A 21,581-nucleotide genomic window follows, 5' to 3' on the forward strand; every position below is an offset into this window, starting at 1 on the left:
TTTAATCATAATGCAGACTTCAGATTTAATAAACTAACTTTTGCTGTCTTTACTTTCACTACACTTAGAATGCCCCAGCAAGAGTTAGCATTTTGAGGGGAGTAAGAGAGAATGAAAGAATAAATCATAAGCATACCAAACAAACTGGAAATAATAATCATGACCCTAACCCTATGCCTCCATATATTTGTATAAGCAATCAATTTCTATCCTTCTCTTACTAACAGAACTTTGTTCCATAAAGAAACTGTAACTTCTAACTGAAAATATATAGGTGCCTGATGAGACTCTACCTGGAATCTTGTCTACAGATATGACATTTGGACTAAGGAAGGATGTACAGTACATATTTGCAACAGAAGGAGTGCAACAAAAGTTCACAAATTGAGTATATGCTCCAGAGTTTAGAGGATGAGAGGCAATCTCATTGAAGCATACTGAAATGTAATGAGACTTATCAGTGAAGATGCAGTGATGATGATCTCCATTTCTGGGAAGCCTATAACCATAAATCACTATCTCAAAGTAATGGTTTGCTATTCAGAACTGAGGTGAGAGGAAATTTCTTCACCCAGAGAGCTGTGAATCTTAAAAGTTCTCTACCCATCTACATTTTTGTTGGGGCTGAATTCTGGAACTCCCTCCCAATTAGCTCCATAGAAGCACCTTAGCCATTTTTGAAGGCAGCTCTTCTCCACTCTTTCACATGCCCACGCCAGGGATGCCCAAGACCCTAAAATGAATAAATAAAGAAATTCAGAATCAGATTTTGGGAAACAGGGAGTTAATGAAGCTAGGGAACGACGTCTGCTTTCAGGATCAGCAAATAAGATATGCCAAATTACAACTGATTTATTTCTACCTTTAGGCATTGTTTTTGCATTTTCAAACCTTAAGTGGGTATATAAATAAGTAGGAATTTTGATAAATGATTAAGAAGCATAGCTTGATATGTATTTGCATGATTTTTCAATTCGTTCCATGGCCTCAGTCTAATGCAGCGCATAGCCCTAACAAGATATGCTTTCGTACCAATTGCTACTGATTTGGAATTGTTCATCTAAATGTGAACATGTGTGTGCCAAATAGATGCTGACCCATCATTGTCCATTAACATTTGTGGGAATTAAACTCTATCAACTGTTAAGCAGATTTAGTCACATCGGTCAGAGTGATGCACTGAAACTGTATAGCTGATTGGTTAGGATACAGTACTCCGTTGTTTTGCCTCTGTAGTTGCATGTTGTGTAAGGAAGTGAAATTGGGACAACTCTTAATGAAAACAAACCATCACTTTAAATATGTACATTGTTATAAATGCACAATTGCACAGCAACTTTATGATTTAAGAGATATAGCATGAGAGTGAGTCTCCAGAAGTATTTGGCTAACAAACACAATGTACCATTGGCCTATCTGCTATTTTTAAGAACTCTCTGGATTTGCACATTAATTTCCCCAATTGCTGCAAAAACATTTGGCAATTAAAGCCACAAGTACCCTTTTAACAATAATTATTTATACTTCAAAGGGCATCAATCATACTTGTGCTCAAAAGGTGCAGGGTGAGCTGCCTCAGTGACTCACATCTCTTGTGAAGAAGTGCTTTGAGAGGTTGTTGTTGGCTAAAACTAACTCCTGCCTGAGCAATGAGCTGAAACTGCTGCAATTTGCCTACCACCATGAAAGGTCTGTAGCAGACACAATCTCACTGGCTCTTCACGACAACCTGGATAACACCAATACCTACATCAGACTGTTGTTTATTGGATACAATTCAGCATTCAACATATCATCCCCAGTAGTCAGCAAGCTTCAAAACCTGGGCCTATGTGCGACTGGATCCTTGACTTCCTCATTGGGAAACCACAATCCATACAGATTGGTAATAATATCCCCTCCTCGATGACGACCAACACAGCTGCATCTCAAGGGTATATGTTTATCCAATTGTTCTAATCTCTGCACTCATGAATGAAATGCAAACACTTTGCACTCGATGTCAGTAAAATGAAGGAATTGATTGTGGAATTCAGGAGAACACACACCAATCCTTATTGAGGGCTCAGTGGTGGAAAGTGATGGGCAGCTTCAAGTTTTTGGCCATCAACATCTCAGAGGACCTATCCTGTGCCACCATATTGATGATACCATGATGAAGGCACACCGACAGCTGTACATCATTAGCAGATTGAGAAGATTTGGTATGTCACCAAAGACTCTAATGAATTCCTGCAGATGTATTAGGGGCAGCATTCTGACTGGTTGCAACACTGTCTGGTGTGGAGGAGTCATTGCATAGAATCGGAAGGTTGTAATCTCAGCCAGCACCATCATGGGCACAAGTTCCTCATCATCAAGGATATAGAACATAGTACACAAAACATTACGTCAGAGTACAGGGCCTTCAGCTCACAATGTTGTACCCACCTTTTAACCTATTCTGCGATCAATCTAACCCTTCCCTCGTACAAGACCCTACATTTTCTTATCATCCATGTGCCAACTAAGAATTTCTTAAGTACCCCTAATTATCTGTCTCTACCACCACCACAGGTAGAGGACATTTCACACACCCACCAATCTATGTGTAAGTAACCCACCTCTGACATCCCCCCTTATACTTTCCACCTATCACCTCAAAATTATGACCCCTTGTATTAACCATTTCTGCCCTGACAAAAAGTCTTTGGCTATCCACTCAATCTATGCCTCTTCTCATCTTGTACACCTCTATTAAGTCACTTCTCATCTTCCTTCACTCAAAAGAGAACAGCCCTAGCACACTGAAATTATCTTCCTAAGACATTGCAGGTCAATGGGACTAGCGGAATAAAGTTTCGGCACAGACTAGAAGGGACGAACATCCTGTTTTCTGTACTTTAGTGTTCAATAGTCCTATGGACATGCCCTTTAGCCCAGGCGGTATCCTGGTAAATCTCCTCTGCACCCTCTCTAAAGGTTCCATATCCTTCCCATAATGTGGCAACCAGAACTGAACACAATATTGTATGTGTGATCTAACCAGGGTTTTATACAGCTGCAACATTATCTCGCAGTTCTTGAACCCAATCCCCCAAATAATGAAGGCCAACACGCCATAAGATTTCTGTACTTTAACTTTAGAGGGAATGGTGGACAGATTTCACAGAACGTTACCTAGGCTTTGAAAGGAAAGATGACGAAAATTGAGGTTTTTATTTGCATTGAGAAGGGAAAAAGATTATTTGTTTTAAATTTATAAGATAAAAGAAACTGGCGTGATTGGAGATTGGAGTCTGTGCTAATAGAAGAGACTGGAAGTAGTTTTAAAAGTTTGGGCTTCTGTTTTCAGAAGTGAAATTTAGAAACACAGAGGATGTAGAAATGTGAAACTCTCATCTACTAATGACTCAACACGAGGAAATCTGCAGATGCTGGAAATTCAAACAACAACACACACAAAATGCTGGTAGAACACAGCAGGCTAGACAGCATCTATAGGGAGAAGCGCTGTCGACGTTTCGGGCCGAGACCCTTCGTCAGGACTAACCGAAAGGAAAGATAGTAAGAGATTTAAAAGTAATGGGGGGAGGGGGAAATGTGAAATGATAGGAGAAGACCGGAGGGGATGGGATGAAGCTAAGAGCTGGAAAGGTGATTGGCGAAAGTGATACAGAGCTGGAGAAGGAAAAGGATCATGGGACGGGAGGCTTCAGGAGAAAGAAAAGAGGGGGGGACGAGCACCAGAGGGAGATGGAGAACAGGCAAACAACTAAATATGTCAGGGAATGGGTAAGAAGGGGAGGAGGGGCATTAACGGAAGTTAGAGAAGTCAATGTTCATGCCATCAGGTTGGAGGCTACCCAGCTGCTATTTAAGGTGGTGTTCCTCCAACCTGAGTTTGGATTCATTTTGACAATAGAGGAGGCCATGGATAGACATAGCAGAATGGGAATGGGACATGGAATTAAAATGTGTGGCCACTGGGATATCCTGCTTTTTCTGGCGGACCGAGCGTAGGTGTTCCGCAAAACAGTCTCCCAGTCTGCGTCGGGTCTCACCAATATATGAAAGGGCACACTGGGAGCACCGGACTCAGTATACCACACCAGCCAGTCGAGTCACAGGTGAAGTGTCGCCTCACCTGGAAGGACTGTATGGGGCCCTGAATGGTGGTGAGGGAGGAAGTGTAAGGGCAGGTGTAGCACTTGTTCTGTTTACAAGGATAAGTGCCAGGAGGGAGATCGGTGGGAAGGGGTGGGGGGGATGAATGGACAAGGGAGTCGCGTAGGGAGCGATCCCTGCGAAAAGCAGAAAGGTGGGGGAGGGAAAAATGTGTTTGGTAGTGGGATCCCTTTGGAGGTGGCGGAAGTTACGGAGAATTATATGTTGGACCTGGAGGCTGGTGGGGTGGTAGGTAAGGACAAGGGGAACCCTATCCCGAGTGGGGTGGCGGGTGGATGGGGTGAGGGCAGATGTGTGGGAAATGGGAGAGATGCGTTTGAGAGCAGAGTTGATGGTGGAAGAAGGGAAGCCCCTTTGTTTAAAAAAGGAAGACATCTCCTTCGTCCTGGAAAAAAAAGCCTCATCCTGAGAGCAGATGCAGCGGAGATGGAGGAATTGTGAGAAGGGGATAGCCTTTTTGCAAGCGACAGGGTGGGAAGAGGAATAGTCCAGGTAGCTGTGAGAGTCTGTAGGCTTATAGTAGATATTAGTAGATAGGCCATCTCCAGAGATGGAGACAGAAAGATCAAGAAAGGGGAGGGAGGTGTCTGAAATGGACCAGGTAAATTTGAGGGCAGGGTGAAAGTTGGAGGCAAAGTTAATGAAGTCGACGAGCTCAGCATGTGTGCAAGAGGCAGCGGCAATGCAGTTGTCGATGTAGCGAAGGAAAAGAAGGGGATGGATACTGGTATAGACTTGGAACATGGACTGTTACACAAAGCCAACAAAAAGGCAGGCATAACTGGGACCCATACGGGTGCCCATGGCTACACCCTTGGTTTGGAGGAAGTGGGAGGAGCCAAAGGAGAAATTATTGAGAGTAAGAACTAATTCTGCTAGACGGAGGAGAGTGGTGGTAGAGGGGATTTGGTTAGGTCTGGAATCCAAAAAAAAACCGAAGAGCTTCAAGACCATCTTGGTGGGGGATGGAGGTATATAGGGACTGGACGTCCATGGTGAAAATAAGACGGAGATGGCCAGGGAACTTAAAATCATTGAAAAAATTCAAAGCATGAGAAGTGTCACGAACATAGGTGGGAAGAGATTGAACAAGGGGGGGATAAGACAGTGTCAAGGTATGCAGAAATGAGTTCAGTGGGGCAGGAGCAAGCTGAGACAATAGGTCTACCTGGACAGGCAGGTTTGTGGATCTTAGGTAGGAGGTAGAAACGGGAAGTGCAGGGTGTGGGAACTATGAGGTTTGTGGCAGTGGATGGGAGATCCCCAGAGCTAATAAGGTTGGTAAACACATTTTTCCCTCCCCCCCCCTTTCTGCTTTTCACAGGGATCGCTCCCTACGCGACTCCCTTGTCCACTCGTCCCCCCCATCCCTTCCCACTGATCTCCCTCCTGGCACTTATCCTTGTAACTCTCACAGCTACCTGGACTATTCCTCTTCCCACCCTGTCTCTTGCAAAAAGGCTATCCCCTTCTCACAATTCCTCCGTCTCCACCGCATCTGCTCTCAGGATGAGGCTTTTTTTTCCAGGACGAAGGAGATGTCTTCCTTTTTTAAACAAAGGGGCTTCCCTTCGTCCACCATCAACTCTGCTCTCAAACGCTTCTCTCCCATTTCCCGCACATCTGCCCTCACTCCGTCATCCAAATCATTGAAAAATCATTGACATATAATGTGAAAAGAAGTGGTCCGAACACTGACACCTGAAGAACACCACATGTCACCGGCAGCCAACTAGAAAAGGATTCCTTTATTCCCACTCTGCCTCCTTCCAATCCGCCAGTCTTCTATCCATGTTAGTATCTTTCCTTTAATATCATGGGCTCTTATCTTGTATGGCACCTTGTCAAAAGCCTTCTGAAACTCCAAGTAAATAGCATCCACTGATTTTCCATTGTCAACCTGCCTGTTAATTCCTTAAAGAATTTCAACAGATTTCCTTTCAAGGAAACCATGCTGACTATAGCCTATTTTATCATGTGCTTCCAAGTATCCGAAAGCGTCAGCATGAATAATGGAGTCCATCATCTTATCAACCACTGAGGTCGGGGTAACTGGGTAACTGGGGTAACTTTTTTCTTTTGCCTCCCTCCCTTTTTGAAAAGTAGAATGATATTTGCAATTTTCCAGTCTTCCAGAACCATTCCAGAAATTAGTGATTCTTGAAAGATCATTACTTATGCCTCCACAGTCTTTTCAGCTAACTCTTTCAGAACCCTGGGGTGTAGTTCATCCTGGTGAGTTATCTACCTTCAGACCTTTCAGCATCCCTGCAGGAAAATTGTGAAATGGAAAATCTATTAGCAGCATTCAGTGGATCAGGCAGCATCTGTGGAAAATCTATCAGCAGCGTTCAATGGGTTAGGCAGCATCTGTGGAAAAAAGAAGCAGAATTGACATTTCAAGAAATGGGAAGGTGAAGAAACAAGTTGGTTTTAGGTTCCTAGAAGAGTATAGAAGTGATAATTTGGGCAAACTATTTTCTGATCAGAAATGCTAGCCAGTAAGTATCCTTGGCTATTCATGTATGCATGTATGCTTTAGATAAGTACTGCCACTTGTCTTGTTGTAGTACTATCTGTTTGCTTTGATCATATTTATAATATCCAGCATGTACATTCCAGTGCTGAAAAACTGCAGATGGAATGTTGATGGATTGCTGCTGTATTGTGATGTAATAATTATTTGCAGTAGAATGACACGATCCAGGTTAGCTTTGATCTGGCTCATTGGTGGAATGGGTTTGAGAGGCTGAAGAGCCTACTGTTGTTGTATTGAGCAAGATGTTCAAATTTTGTTTACATTCTGTATAATAACCTTCTACAAAATGCTCAGAATACTCTAGCAGCATTCCTCGGACCCAAAACCTCTACACCAGGAGAAGCATAGGTAGCAGGTGTGGAAAAAATACCACCATCTGCAGGTTTCCCTTGTAACTATATTACTGTTTCTTTTCTTGTTGTTGATTTTAAATCTTTGAACTCTCTCCAATCACAGTGTGAGAACAACTTCACCAAAAGGACTTGTAATTAGTTTATTATTATCACATATAACCATATAACAATTACAGCACGGAAACAGGCCATCTTGGCCCTTCTAGTCCGTGCCGAACGCTTACTCTCACCTAATCCCACTGACCTGCACTTAGCCCATAACCCTCCATTCTTTCCTGTCCATGTACAGTGAAAAACTTAGTTTTGCATGCTAGCCACATAGGTCATTTCATCACATCAGTAAATTGACATTCAAGGGTAGTAGAAATCAGAAAATACTCTTAGAATTACAAAGTAAGTGCAGTACAGGCAAGCAATAAGGTATAAGAGTCCACCTTATCAAACAAGAGGTCCATTCAATAGTCTGATAATAGTAGATAGAAGCTGTCTTGAGTTGCCTGTTGGGAGGGAGAAATGAAAATGTCTGAGGTAGGCAGAATCCTTCATTATTATAACCATTTTACAGAGGCAGTGAGAAGTGCAGACAGAGAACATGGAGGGGAGGTTGTTTTTTGTGATGTACTCCACAAAGGTCACCGTATACCAAGCAGTCTGTGTCACCACCTTCCTTTATAAAATGTGAAGCTTGAGTAGCCTACAACCGTCACATCAAGTCCTTGGAGTGCTTCCTGGGAACTACCTGGCGTGAGCGGGTGCCTCACACTGAAATACTTGTAAAGACCAACTGCAGAAGTATTGAGGCCATGATCACCCAATGTCAGCTGCAATGGCCGGGGCACATGATAAGGATGCCCCCATGTCGGCTACCCCGCAGAGTGTTATACAGCCCGCTATATCATGGTCGATGCTGGAGGGCCGAAGAAGCTCTTTAAGGATCAGATTAAGGATGCTTTAAGGAAGTGCAAGATTAGACCCAAGGACCTGGAGGATGTTGCTGCTGACCATACCACTTGGCAACAGCTGTGTAGGGACGGGGTTAATATTCTAGAGATGAAAAGAACAACCAGAAGACAGCAGAAGAGAGCCAGGAGAAATGCTGCCATGGTTGCCTCCACTACCACCACTACTACCATATTTACAAGTCACACCTGCAGTAGAGCTTGTGGGTCCGGGATAAGACTGTATAGTCATCAAAGATCTCACTGTTAAAGGAGTGGACTTGGTCATTGGATTTCGATGGGGGAGGAGGAGGAAGAAGAAGAAGAATTATTATTTACACTTTCTAGTGGACGTGCAGAGCAATTGCCATATCAAGCACGATGCATCGGGACTGCAGTGACTTATAAAGGTAGCTCCTCAAGGGCAACGAGCAATGGCAAAAAATGCTTGCCTTCCTCAAATCCCCCAAAAATGAATAGGTAAACTCTTAAGTAAAACTGCATCTTCTAACCAAACACCAACAGTTTGTTTACATTTCGGTCTATTGTTTACATTCTTTCTTTAAAATTTAAGTCCTGCTGTGATTCTTCAAAACAGAAATGCTTTCCATAAGAGATCTTCCCATAAGTTGTTAGACTTTATTTGTGAGCAGGTTGTCAGACTGCCTTCATTAACTGCATATTCAAGTAGAGAGGGGAAAAATAAAATGTTGAGTCTGTTGCTTGCTTCAGGCTGCCCTCTACTGGGTATTTTTAAGTGATTTTTCAAAGTCATTTTAAATTAACAAGGCTGAGGTATATTGCTCATTTCCTATCACCTTATGAATTCTTCATGAAGCATTACTTTTTTGTGGCTTTTTGTTAAAATTTTCATGATCTGTGAGTTCTGTTGGTAAAACCAACCAGCAATTATTATTCATTTCCAACTGTTGTAAATAATTTGGAAGATTTATAACTCGGGTTAATGGTTGGGTTGAGTTGAGTTGTACTCTGATCTTGGCAATTTACTTGACATCAACAGCGCACTGACGATGCCTCCTCACATGGTGACAAAACATTTGCAAGTAAATTGCCAAGATCAGAGAACAGCTCAACCCATCTCCTTAATGTTCTAAATTGAGTAACTGCCCTGGCCATTTCAAAAGCAGTTTGCAGTTAAACAAATCATGAAGCTGAAATCACATGCGAGTCAGGTTGACAACAGTAGCAGATAATCTTCCCTAAGAAATTCCTTTCACTGAAAGGGTCAGTGAACTAAACAGTTTTCATGATAATCCAATAATTCCATGACCATGATAATTTCTATTAGCAGTTTTTTTAAGATTTCTTTACTATGTGAAATACAAATATTCCCAACTTCTGTAGTCGACAGGTGAGAGAGGGAAAAGGGGATGAGGAATGGTGAAGGAAAGGAGGGTGCATTACCAGAAGCTTGAGAAGTCGATGTCCATGCCATCAGGTTGAAGGCTACCCAGCTGGAGTATAAAGTGTTGTTCCTTCAACTTAAGTGCGGCTTCATTGCAACAGTAGAGGAGGCCATGGATAGACATTAAAATGGGTGGCCACTGGGAGATCCAGCTTCTTCTGGCGGATAAAGCTTAGGTGCTTAGCAAAGTGGTCTCCCAATCTACATCAGATTTTACTGATACATAGGAGGCCACACTGGGAGCACTGGACACAGTATATGACCCCAACAGACTCACAGGTGCAAAGTCACCTCTCTTGAAGGACTGTTTGGGGTCCTGAATGGTTGTGAGGGAGAAGGTGTAGGGGCAGGTGTAGCTATATCGACAGCTGCTTCCTGTACCCATGCTGAGCTCGTTAATTTCATCAACTTTGCTTCCAATTTCCACCCTGCCCTCAAATTTACCTGGTCCATTTCCGAAGCCTCCCTCCCCTGTCTCAAAGTCTCTAGTCTCTATCGCTGGAGACAGCTTATCTACTGATGTCTATTATAAACCCAAGACTCTCACAGCTACCTGGACTGTACCTCTGCCCACCCTGTTACTTGTGAAAACGCCATTTCCTTCTCTCAATTCCTCTGTCTCAACCACATCTGCTCTCAGGATAAGGCTTTTTATTCCAGAACAAAGGAGATGTCCTCCTCTTCATCCACCATCAACGCTGCCTTCAACAGTGTCTCTTCCATTTCTCACACGTTTGCCCTCACCCCATCCTTCCACCACCCTACCAGGGATAGGGTTCCTCTTGTCCTCAATTACCAGCCCCCCAGCCTCTGAATCCAGCACATAATTCTCTATAACTTCCACCATCTCCAATAGGATCCCACCACCAAGCACATCTTACCCTCCCCCCACTGATCTCCCTCCTGGCACTTAACCTTGCAAGCAGAACAAGTGCTATACCTGCCCCTACATTTCCTCCCTCACTACCATTCAGGGCCCCAAACAGTCCTTCCAGATGAGGCAACACTTCACCTGTGAGTCTGTTGGGGTCATATACTGCATCCAGAGCTTCTGGTATGGCCTTTTATATATTGGTGAGACCCGATATAGATTGGAAGACTGCTTCACCGAGCTCCATCCGCGGGAAGAAGCAGGATCTGCCAGTGGCCACCCATTGTAATTCCACGTCTCATTCCTATTCCAATATGTCTATCCATAGCCTCCTCCACTATCATGATGAAGCCATACCTCATACTCCAGCTGGGTAGCCTCCAACCTAATGGCATGTAATGAGGATGAAGTATTATGTATGCTTTTAGAGAAAATGATTACTGGCCTGTATAAATGAGCCAAAGATGTCCCTTGTGTAACAGAATTACTCAAGTCCTCTGATATTCATTGGAAAACATTGATGTTATAAAGACCAAATTGATTAACTTGTTAAGAAAATGAAATCCTCGCTTCTGTTCAATTCAAGTTACTATATTGCCCATTTATCCCACAATATCTATTGTGGGATGACTAACGTTGATCAACAACTGTAAATGATGTTCGTAACTTATGACATTCACTTAACAAAATTAAGGTTTGACTGCAGCTGTACAGAACATTGCTAGGACCACACTTAAAATATTGTGCACTGTTCTGGTTGGTGCATCCAGGAAGGATCTGGTAGCATAAGAGAGTCTGCATAAACAATTCATCTGAATGCTGCCTGGAATGGAGGGGAGTAGGTATAAAGAGAAATTGATTAGTCTCGGTTTGTACAGTATGTACTGGAACATAGAAGGTTGAGAGGTGGGTGACCTTATAAAGATTTATAAAATTATAAACAAGATAGATAGCCTGTGAAACATTGATACAGCTTTGGTGCTGTACTTGTTAATTTCATCAACTTTGCCTCCAACTTACACCCTGCTCTTAAATTCACTTCATCCATCTCTAGTACCTCTCTCCTTTCTCAATATCTCTTTCATCTTCTCTGATGATAGATAGTCTGTTGATATCTTTTATAAACCTACTGACTGTCACAGCTCTCTGGACAGCTACTCTTCTCATCCTGTCACTTGTAAAAGTGCTTTTCTCATTTCTTCCTCTATGTGGCATCTGTGATTGGGATGAGACTTTCCATTCCAGAACTTATCAGGTATCTTCCTTGTTCAAATAATGGAGTTTCCCTTCCACTACCATTGATTCTACCCTCATCTCTATTTTCTGGAGAGCCACACTCGCCCTGTCCTCCTGCTGCCATAAAAGGAATAGAGTTCCTTTTGTCCTTACATACCTCCCCACTAACTTTCACATAGGTGATATCATTCTCCAAAACGTGTAATTCCACCTCTCTGCGTAAGACAGTCCAGACATCCCAGGAATTAACCTCGTGAATCTACGCTGCACTTCCTCTGCAGCCAGGATGTCCTTCCTTAACCCTGGAGACCAAAACTGTACACAATACTCCAGGTGTGGTCTCACCAGGGCCCTGTACAAATGCAAAACAATTTCCTTGTTCTTGTACCCAATTCCCTTTGTAATAAAGGCCAACATTGAGTTATATTGAGTTAAATACTTATGTAATTAGTTTTGCTACAATAAGTGTATGGGACACTGGAAAAATGTTGAATTTCCCCTTGGGGATGAATAAAGTATCTATCTATCATCTATCTATCTAACATTCCATTAGCCTTCTTCACTGCCTGCTGCACTTGCTCATTCACCTTCAGTGACTGATGAACAAGGACTCCTAGATCTCTTTGTATTTCTCCCTTACCTAACTCTACACTGTTCAGATAATAATCTGCCTTCCTGTTCTTACTCCCTAAGTGGATAACCTCACACTTATTCACAGTAAACGTCATCTGCCAAGTATCTGCCCACTCACCCAGCCTATCCAAATCACCCTGAATTCTCCTAACATCCTCATCACATGTCACACTGCCACCCAGCAAATTTGCTGATGTTATTCTCAATGCCTTCATCTAAATCGTTGACATAAATTGTAAACAGCTCTGGTCCCAATACGGAGCCCTGTGGCACCCCGCTGGTCACCACCTGCCATTCCGAGAAACACCTATTCACCGCTACCCTTTGCTTTCTATCTGCCAACCAGTTTTCTATCCATGTCAATGTCTTCCCCCCGATGCCATGAGCTTTGATTTTACCCACCAATCTCCTATGTGGGACCTTATCAAATACCTTCTGAAAATCGAGGTACACTACGTCCACTGGATCTCCCCCGTCTAACCTCCTGGTTACATCCTCGAAAAACTCCAATAGATTAGTCAAGCATGATTTACCCTTGGTAAATCCATGCTGGCTCGTCCCAATCCTATCACTGCTTTCTAGATATGCCACTATTTCATCTTTAATAATGGACTCTAGCATCTTCCCCACTACTGATGTTAGGCTGACAGGACGATAGTTCTCTGTTTTCTCCCTCCCTCCTTTCTTAAAAAGTGGGATAACATTAGCCATTCTCCAATCCTCAGGAACTGATCCTGAATCTAAGAGACATTGGAAAATGATTACCAATGCATCCGCAATTTCCAGGGCCACCTCCTTTAGTACCCTAGGATGCAGACCATCTGGACCTGGGGATTTGTAAGCCTTCAGTCCCATCAGTCTACTCCTCACCATTTCCTTCCTAATGTCAGTCCGATTCATTTCCTCTGTTACCTTATGTCCTTGGCCCATCCATACATCTGGGAGATTGCTTGTGTATTCCTTAGTGAAAACAGATCTGAAGTACTCATTAAATTCTTCTGCCATTTCTCTGTTTCCCATAACAATTTCACCCAATTCATTCTTCAAGGGCCCAACATTGTTCTTAACTATCTTCTTTCTCTTCACATACCTAAAAAAAGCTTTTGCTATCCTCCTTTATATTCCTGGCTAGCTTGCGTTCATACCTCATTTTTTCTCCCAGTATTGCCTTTTTAGTTAAGTTCTGTTGTTCCTTAAAAATTTCCCAATCATCTGTCTTCCCACTCACGTTAGCTCTGTCATACTTCTTTTTTTTTAATGCTATGCAATCTCTGACTTCCTTTGTCAAGCACTGTGGCCCCTTTTCCCCCTTTGAATCCTTCCTTCTCCGGGGGATGAACTGATTTTGCACCTTGTACATTATTCCCAAGAATACCTGCCATTGCTGTTCCACTGTCTTTTCTGCTAGGATATCCGTCCAGTTAACTTTGGCCAGCTCCTCCCTCATGGCTCCATAGTTTCCCCTGTTCAACTGCAACACTGACACCTCCAATCTGCCCTTATCCATCTCAAATTGCAGATAAAAACTTATTATGGTCACTTCCTCCTAATGGCTCCTTTACTTCAAGATCGCTTATCAAATCCTGTTCATTACACAAGACTAAATCCAGAATAGCCTTGTCCCTCGGCTCTCGTACAAGCTGTTCCAAGAATGCATCCTGTAGGCACTCTACAAACTCCCTATCATGGGGTCCAGCACCAACCTGATTCTCCCAGTTCACCTGCATGTTGAAATCCCCCATAATTACTGCAACATTACCTTTGCCACATGCCAATGTTAACTCCCTATTCAACTTGCACCCAATATCCATGCTAATGTTTGGTGGCCTGTAGACGACACCCATTAGGGTCTTTTTGCCCTTACTGTTCCTTCGTTCTATCCACACAGACTCTACTTCTGATCCTGTGTTCCCCCTTGCAAAGGACTGAATCTCATTCCTCACCAACAGGGCCACCCCATCCCCTCTGCCCACATTTCTGTCCCTACGATAACATGTATACCCTAGTACATTCATTTCCCAGGTCTGATCTCCCTGCAGCCATGTCTCCGTTATCCCAACAACATCATAGTTACCCATTCACACCTGAGCTTCAAGTTCATCTGTCTTATTTCTGACACTTTGTGCATTCAGATATAGAATTTTCAGCCCATTTCTCCTCTCTCTGTTTAAATCGCTGCCTATTGTGCTTAACCCAGCTCCCCGAACTCCCATCGGGCTATACGCCCCTTGAATTTTGTTGTCCTTCCTAAATTTACTTATTCTTTCTGCACATTTAACTCCATCTACTACGCACTTAATATTCCCAAACCGTGTAGTCCCCACCTGTCCTTTATTCTTCATCTCGCTATCTTCACTCGCATTCTGGATCCCTGCCGCTTGCAAATTTAGTTTAAACCCCCCCCCCCCCCCCCCCCCGAGAAGTGCTAGCAAACTTTCCTGCAAGAATGTTAGTACCGCTCCAGTTCAGGTGTAAACCGTCCCGTCGGAACAGATCCCACCTTCCCTGGAACAAGCCCAATTATCTAAAAACCTGAAGCCCTCCCTCCTGCACCATCCTCTCAGCCAGGTATTAATCTGTATAATCTTTCTTTTCCTTGCCTCACTCACAGTGCTCTTGGTGTGGTCTCCTTGTCATTGTTGAAATCTGACATAGATTGGGGGATCGCTTTGTCAAGCATCTTCACTCTGTCAGCAGCAGGCAGAATTTCCTGATACATTCCTATTTTAATTCCACTCCCTATTCCATTCCAACATGTCAGTCCATGGCCTCCTCTATTGCCATGATAAGGCGACTCTCAGTTTGGAAAAGCAACACTCATTTTCCATCTGGATAGCCTCCAACCTAACAGCATGAAAATCAATTTCTCTGACCACTGGTAATTTCTCTCCTGTCCCCTTATTTCTTTTTCAATTTCCTATTCTGACTCCCCTTTTACCTCTTCTCATCACCTGCCTGTTACCTTCTTCTGGTGCCTGTCCACCTTCCTTTTCTGCATTTTCATTCTCTTTCAGATTCCTTCTTCTTCATTCCTTTATCTTTACCACCTATAATCTGCCAGCTTCCCCTCATCTGGCTTCACTTATCACCCACCAGCTTGTATTCCTTTCCCCTTCCATCACCTCTGGATGTCCTAACCTTTGGATTGATGCTTGTGCCACATGCCAGTGAGGGTAAGACTAGGATAAATTGGCAGATGAATGCGTAGCTGAGGAACTGGTGCAGGGGGCAGAGTTTCAGACTTCTGAATAATTGGGATTTATTCTAGGAAAGATATACCTGTACAAAAAGAACAAGTTACACCTGAACCCGAGGGGTACCAATATCCTAGTGGGCAAGTTTGCTAGAGCAGTTGAGGAGGGTTTAAACTAATTTGATATAGTGGCATGGAAACCGGAGTGATTGGGCTGAGAATGGCACAGTTGGTATGCAATTTGATTCAGTGCATAGTGAGTCTGTGAGAAAGGATGATAGCCAAATTGTAAAGATTGATGAATACAGAATTGAAGATAGTATATTTGAATGCACACAATATACAGATTAAGATAAATGAAATTGTAGCACAGTTGGAAATTGACAGGTGTGACGTAGGCATCACTGAGTTGTGTCTGAAAGAAGGTCAAGGATGGGAGCTTAACACCCAATGATACACATAGTATTGAAAGAGCAGGCAGGTAGGCAGAGGGGATGGGGTGCCCCTATTAGTAAAAAAAAAATGAAATAAAAATTGGTTAACAGATGAAGAGCATTTGATAGCTCCAGGCCTTTATTCACTGTTCAGAAGAATGAGGGGGAATCTCACTGAATCCTATTAAACATTGAAAGGCCTAATTAGAGTGAATTTAGGGAGGATGTTTTCTATAGTGGGTGAGTCTAGAACAAGAAGGCACAGTATCAGAATAAAGGGATGTCCATTTAGAACAGAGATAAGGAGGATTTTCTTTAACCAGAGGGCAGTGTATCTACAGAAGTTATTACCCCTGGTGACTGCAGAAGGCAAGTCACTGAGTATATGCTGTTTATAGCAAAGGTTGATTGGTGAAAGCGTCAAAGAATACAGGGAGAAGGCAGGAATGAGGTTGAGAAGGATAATAAATCAACCATGATGGAATGTGGAGCAGACTTAATGGACTGAATGGCCTAATTCTGCTCCTATGTCTTATGATCTTAAGTCATTAGAAAGAGGTGACATAGGACTGGAAGATGTAAAATCCTCGTGTTAAAAAACTGCAAGGATAAAAAGATAGTGATGGGTGTTAAACACAGGCCTCTGGACAGAAGCCAGGATGTGGAGTACACTTTACAACGGGAGATAGAAAAAGCCTGTAAAAAGGTCAATGTTACAATAGTCATGGGGGATTTCAGTATGTTGATGGATTGGAAAAATCAGGTTGGTGGTGAATCACAAGAGAGGAAATATATCGAATGCCTGTGAGATGGATTTGTAGAGCAGTTTGTTGTTGTGGCCACTAAGGGAAAGACAATTTTGGATAAGTTGTCATGAAATGAACCAGATTTGATTAGGGATATGGTGATCGCACTGTGATGGAATTCACCCTGCAGTACAAGAGGGAGAAACTAAAGTTAGGTGTATCAGTATTACAGTGGAGTAAAGGAAATTATAGAGGCATGAGAAAGAAGCTGGCCATACTTGATTGGAAGCAGACAGTAGCAGGGATGATGGCAGAACAGCAATGGCTGGAATTTCTGGGAGAAATTCAGAAGATGCAGGATAGATGCATCGCAAAAAAAAAGAGGTGTTCTAAAGGCAACCTCAGTGCACACAATTAGCAAAAATTAGTAGGAGGTTAGAAGATTAGGAAGCTTTGAAAACCAACAGAAGGCAACTAAAAAGCCATCAATGAAAAGGTGAAATATAATATAATATAAGCAATAATATAAAAGAGGATGCCAAAAGTTGTTTTAGATATATAAGTAGTAAAAGAGAGGTAGTAGTAAGGGACAAAGAAATGGCAGATAGACTTAAGTATCTTGCATCAGTCACTAGCAGCATGCCAGAAATTCGAGTGTCAGGGGGCATAAGTGACTGTCATTGCTATTATTAAGGAGTAGGAGCTTGAGATGCTAAAAAGTCTGAAGGTAAGTAAGTCACCTGGACCAGACAGACTACACTGCAGGGTTCTGAAAGAGGCAGTGAAGAGATTGTGGAGGCATTAGTAATGACCTTCCAAAAACTAGTTTCTGGAATGGTTCTGGAGGACTGGAAAATTTCAAATGTCACTCCACTTTTTAAGCGGGGTGGGAGGCAGAAGAAAGGAAATTAAAGGCCAATTAGGCAGACTTCAGTGGTTGGGAAAATGTTGGAGTACATTATTAAGGACAAGGTTTCTGGTACTTGGAGGCTGTAGTCACTGTGGTTTCCTTATGGGAAAGTGTTTCTGACATAGAAGCATAGAAAATAGGTGCAGGAGTAGGCCGTTCGGCCCTTTGAGCCTGCACCACCATTCAGTATGATCATGGCTGATCATCCAACTCAGAACCCTGTACCTGCTTTCTCTCCATACCCCCTGATCCCTTTAACCACAAGGGCCATATCTAACTTCCTCTTAAATAGAACCAATGAACTGGCCTCAACTAATTCCTGTGGCAGAGAATTCCACAGATTCACCACTCACTGTGTGAAGAATTTTTTCCTCATCTCGGTCCTAAAAGGCTTCCCCTTTATCCTTAAACTGTGACCCCTCGTTCTGGACTTCCCCAACATCGGAAACAATCTTCCTGCATCTAACCTGTCCAATCCCTTTAGAATTTTATATATTTCAATAAGATCCACCCCTCAGTCTTCTAAATTCCAGTGAGTATAAGCCTAGTCGATCCAGCCTTTCTTCATATGAAAGTCCTGCCATCCCAGGAATCAATCTGGTGAACCTTCTTTGTACTCCCTCTATGGCAAGAATGTCTTTCCTCAGATTAGGGGACCAAAACTGCACACAATACTCTAGGTGTGGTCTCACCAAGGCCTTGTACAACTGCAGTAGAACCTCCCTGCTCCTGTATTCAAATCCTTTTGCTATGAATGCCAACATACCATTTGCCTTTTTTACCGCTTGCTGTACCTGCATGTACCTTCAATGACTGGTGTACAATGACATCCAGGTCTCGTTGCACCTCCACTTTTCCTAATCGGCCACCGTTCAGATAATAATCTGTTTTCCTGTTCTTGCAACCAAAGTGGATAACCTCACATTTATCCACATTAAATTGCATCTGCCATGAATTTTCCCACTCACCTAACCTATCCAAGTCACCCTGCATCCTCTTAGCATCCTCCTCACAGCTAACACCGCCGCCCAGCTTCGTGTCATCCGCAAACTTGGAGATGCTGCATTTATTTCCCTCGTCTAAATCATTAATATATATTGTAAACAACTGGGGTCCCAGCACTGAGCCTTGCGGTACCCCACTAGTCACTGCCTGCCATTCTGAAAAGGTCCCGTTACTCCCACTCTTTGCTTCCTGTCTGCCAACCAATTCTCTATCCACATCAATACCATACCCCCAATACAGTGTGCTTTAAGTTTGCACACTAATCTCCTGTGTGGGACCTTGTCAAAAGCCTTTTGAAAATCTAAATATACCACATCCACTGGCTCTCCCCTATCCACTCTACTAGTTATATCTTCAAAAAATTCTATAAGATTCGTCAGACATGATTTCCCTTTCACAAATCCATGCTGACTTTGTCCGATGATTTCACCTCTTTCGGAATGTGCTGTTATCACATCTTTGATAACTGGCTCTAGCATTTTCCCCACCACTGATGTCAGACTAACCAGTCTATAATTCCCCTGTTTTTCTCTCCCTCCTTTTTTAAAAAGTGGGGTTACATTAGCCACCCTCCAATCCTCAGGAACTAAGGAGTTTTGAAAAATTATCACTAATGCAACCATTATTTCTTGGGCTACTTCCTTTACCACTCTGGGATGCAGACCATCTGGCCCTGGGGATTTATCTGCCTTTAATCCCTTCAATTTACCTAACACCACTTCCTAACATTTACCTAACATGTATTTCCCTCAGTTCCTCCATCTCACTAGACCCTCAGTCCTTTACTATTTCTAGAAGATTATTTATGTCCTCCTTAGTGAAGACAGAACCAAAGTAGTTATTCAATTGGTCTGCCATGTCCTTGTTCCCTTTGATCAATTCACCTGTTTCTGACTGTAAAGGACCTACATTTGTCTTGACCAATCTTTTTCTTTTCACTTATCTATACAGTCAAAACTGACTTTTACAGTCAGTTTTTATGTTCCCTGCCAGCTTTCTCTCATAATCTTTTTTCCCTTTCCTAGTTAAGCCCTTTGTCCTCCTCTGCTGGTCTCTGAATTTCTGCCAGTCCTCAGGTGTGCCGCTTTTTTTTGCTAATTTATATGTTTCTTCTTTGGACTTGATACTATCCCTAATTTCCCTTGTCAGCCATGGGTGCACTACCTTCCCTGGTTTATTCTTTTGCCAAACCGGGATGAACAATTGTTGTAGTTCATCCATGCAATCTTTAAATGCTTGCCATTGCATATCCACTGTCAACCCTTTAAGTATAATTTGCCAGTCTGTCTTAGCTAATTCACATCTCATACCTTCAAAGTTATCCTTCTTTAAGTTCAGAACCTTTGTTTCTGAATTAATTATGTCACTCTCCATCTTAATGAAGAATTCCACCATACTATGGTCACTCTTACCCAACGATTGATAACTCACCCTTCCTCATTGCTCAATACCCAATCTAGAATGGCCTGCTCTCTAGTTGACAAATCTGTTGGAATTCTTTAAGGAAATAACAGCAGAATAAACAGAGAATCAGTGATTGTTGTTTATTTGAATTTTCAAAAGGCCTTTGACAAGGGACTGCATGTGAGGCTGCTTAATAAGAGAAGAGCCCATGATATTACAGGAAAGATACCAGCATGGATAGAAGATTAGCTGACTGACAAGAGGCAAAGAGTGACAATAAAGAAGGCCTTTTCTAATTGGCTGCTAGCGCCTAATGGTGTTCCATAGGGGTCAGTGTTGGGACCACTTCTTTTCACATTATATTGCAATGATTTGGATGACAGAATTGATAGCTTTATAGCCAAGCTTTCAGATGCTAGGAAGATGCCTGCACTGTTTTGTGCACTTTATGCAGTCCTGGGTAGGTCTGTAGTCTAGTGTAGTTGTTACGTGTTTTTTTCTCTCTGTGTTGTTTTTTACGTAGTTCAGTCTGGTTTTTGTAATGTGTCATGTAACACCATGGTCCTGAAAAACGTTGCCTCATTTTTACTATGTACTGTATCTGCAGTTATGGTCAAAATGACAATAAAAGTGACTTGACTTGATTTGTCTTGATAGGTGGAGGGGCAGGTTAATAGTTTGAAGAAGCAGGGAGTCTGCAAAAGGACTTAGACAGATTGAGAGAGTTGGCAAAGAAGTGGCAGATGGAATATTGTGTAGGGAAGTATATGATCATTCACTTTGGTAGAAGGAATAAAGGCATAGACTATTTTTTAAACCAGGAGAAAATTAAAAATTCAGATTGCAAAGGGAGTGCTTGTGCAGGATTCCCTAAAGGATAACTTGTACCTTGAATTGGTGGTGAGGGAGGCAAATTCAGTGTTAGAATTCATTGCAGGAGGGAGGGCTAGAATATAAAAGCAAAGATGTAATGCTGAGGTTTTATAAGTCAGACTGCACTTGGAGTATTGTGAACAGTTTTGAGCCCCTTATCTACATAAAGATGTGCTGGCTTCAGAGAGGGTCCAGAGAGGTTCACAAGAATTATTCTGGAAATTAAAGGGTTAATGTATGAGAAGCATTCGATGATTCTGGGTCTGTACTTGTTGGAGTTTAAAAGAATGAGGGGGAGATCTCATTGAAACTATCAAATATTAAAAGGCCTGGATAGAGTGGATGTGCAGAGAATGTTTCCTTTAGTGGGTAAGTCTCAGACCAGAGAACACAGCCTCATATTAGAGGGACATCCATTTAGAACAGAGATGAAGAGGGTAGTGAATCTGTGGAATTCATTGACATAGACGGCCGTGGAGGGCAGATTATTGAGTAGTTGGAGCTATACTCACTGGGATTTAGAAGAATGTGTGAGATCTCATTGAAATCTACCAAATGTTGAAAGGACTAGATAAAGTGGATGTGGAGAGGATATTCCCTCCAGAACTAGTGGGCGCATCCTCAAAATTGAGGGGTGATCTTTCAAAACAGAGGGAAGGGGGAGTTGTTTTAGCTAAAGAGTGGTGAATTTGAGGAATGCTCTGCCACAGACTGCAGTGGAGGCCAAGTCCATGGGTATATTTAAAGCAGAAGTTAATAGATTTCTGATTGGTCGGGGCATCAAGGGATCTGGTGAGAAGGCAGATGTATAGGATTGAATGGGATCTAGGATCAGCCATGATGAAGTGGTGGA

The 21,581-nt window shown here is 42.6% G+C and overlaps 1 protein-coding gene across 2 annotated transcripts in view; it reads left to right on the forward strand.

Moving 5' to 3' along the window:
* Window positions 1-21,581, forward strand: part of LOC132402201 (xenotropic and polytropic retrovirus receptor 1 homolog) — a 444,705-nt gene that overhangs the window by 396,765 nt on the left and 26,359 nt on the right. The window lies entirely within an intron of this gene.

The sequence above is a fragment of the Hypanus sabinus genome, chromosome 11 (assembly GCF_030144855.1).
Source record: "Hypanus sabinus isolate sHypSab1 chromosome 11, sHypSab1.hap1, whole genome shotgun sequence".
NCBI classification, from domain to species: Eukaryota; Metazoa; Chordata; class Chondrichthyes; order Myliobatiformes; family Dasyatidae; genus Hypanus; species Hypanus sabinus.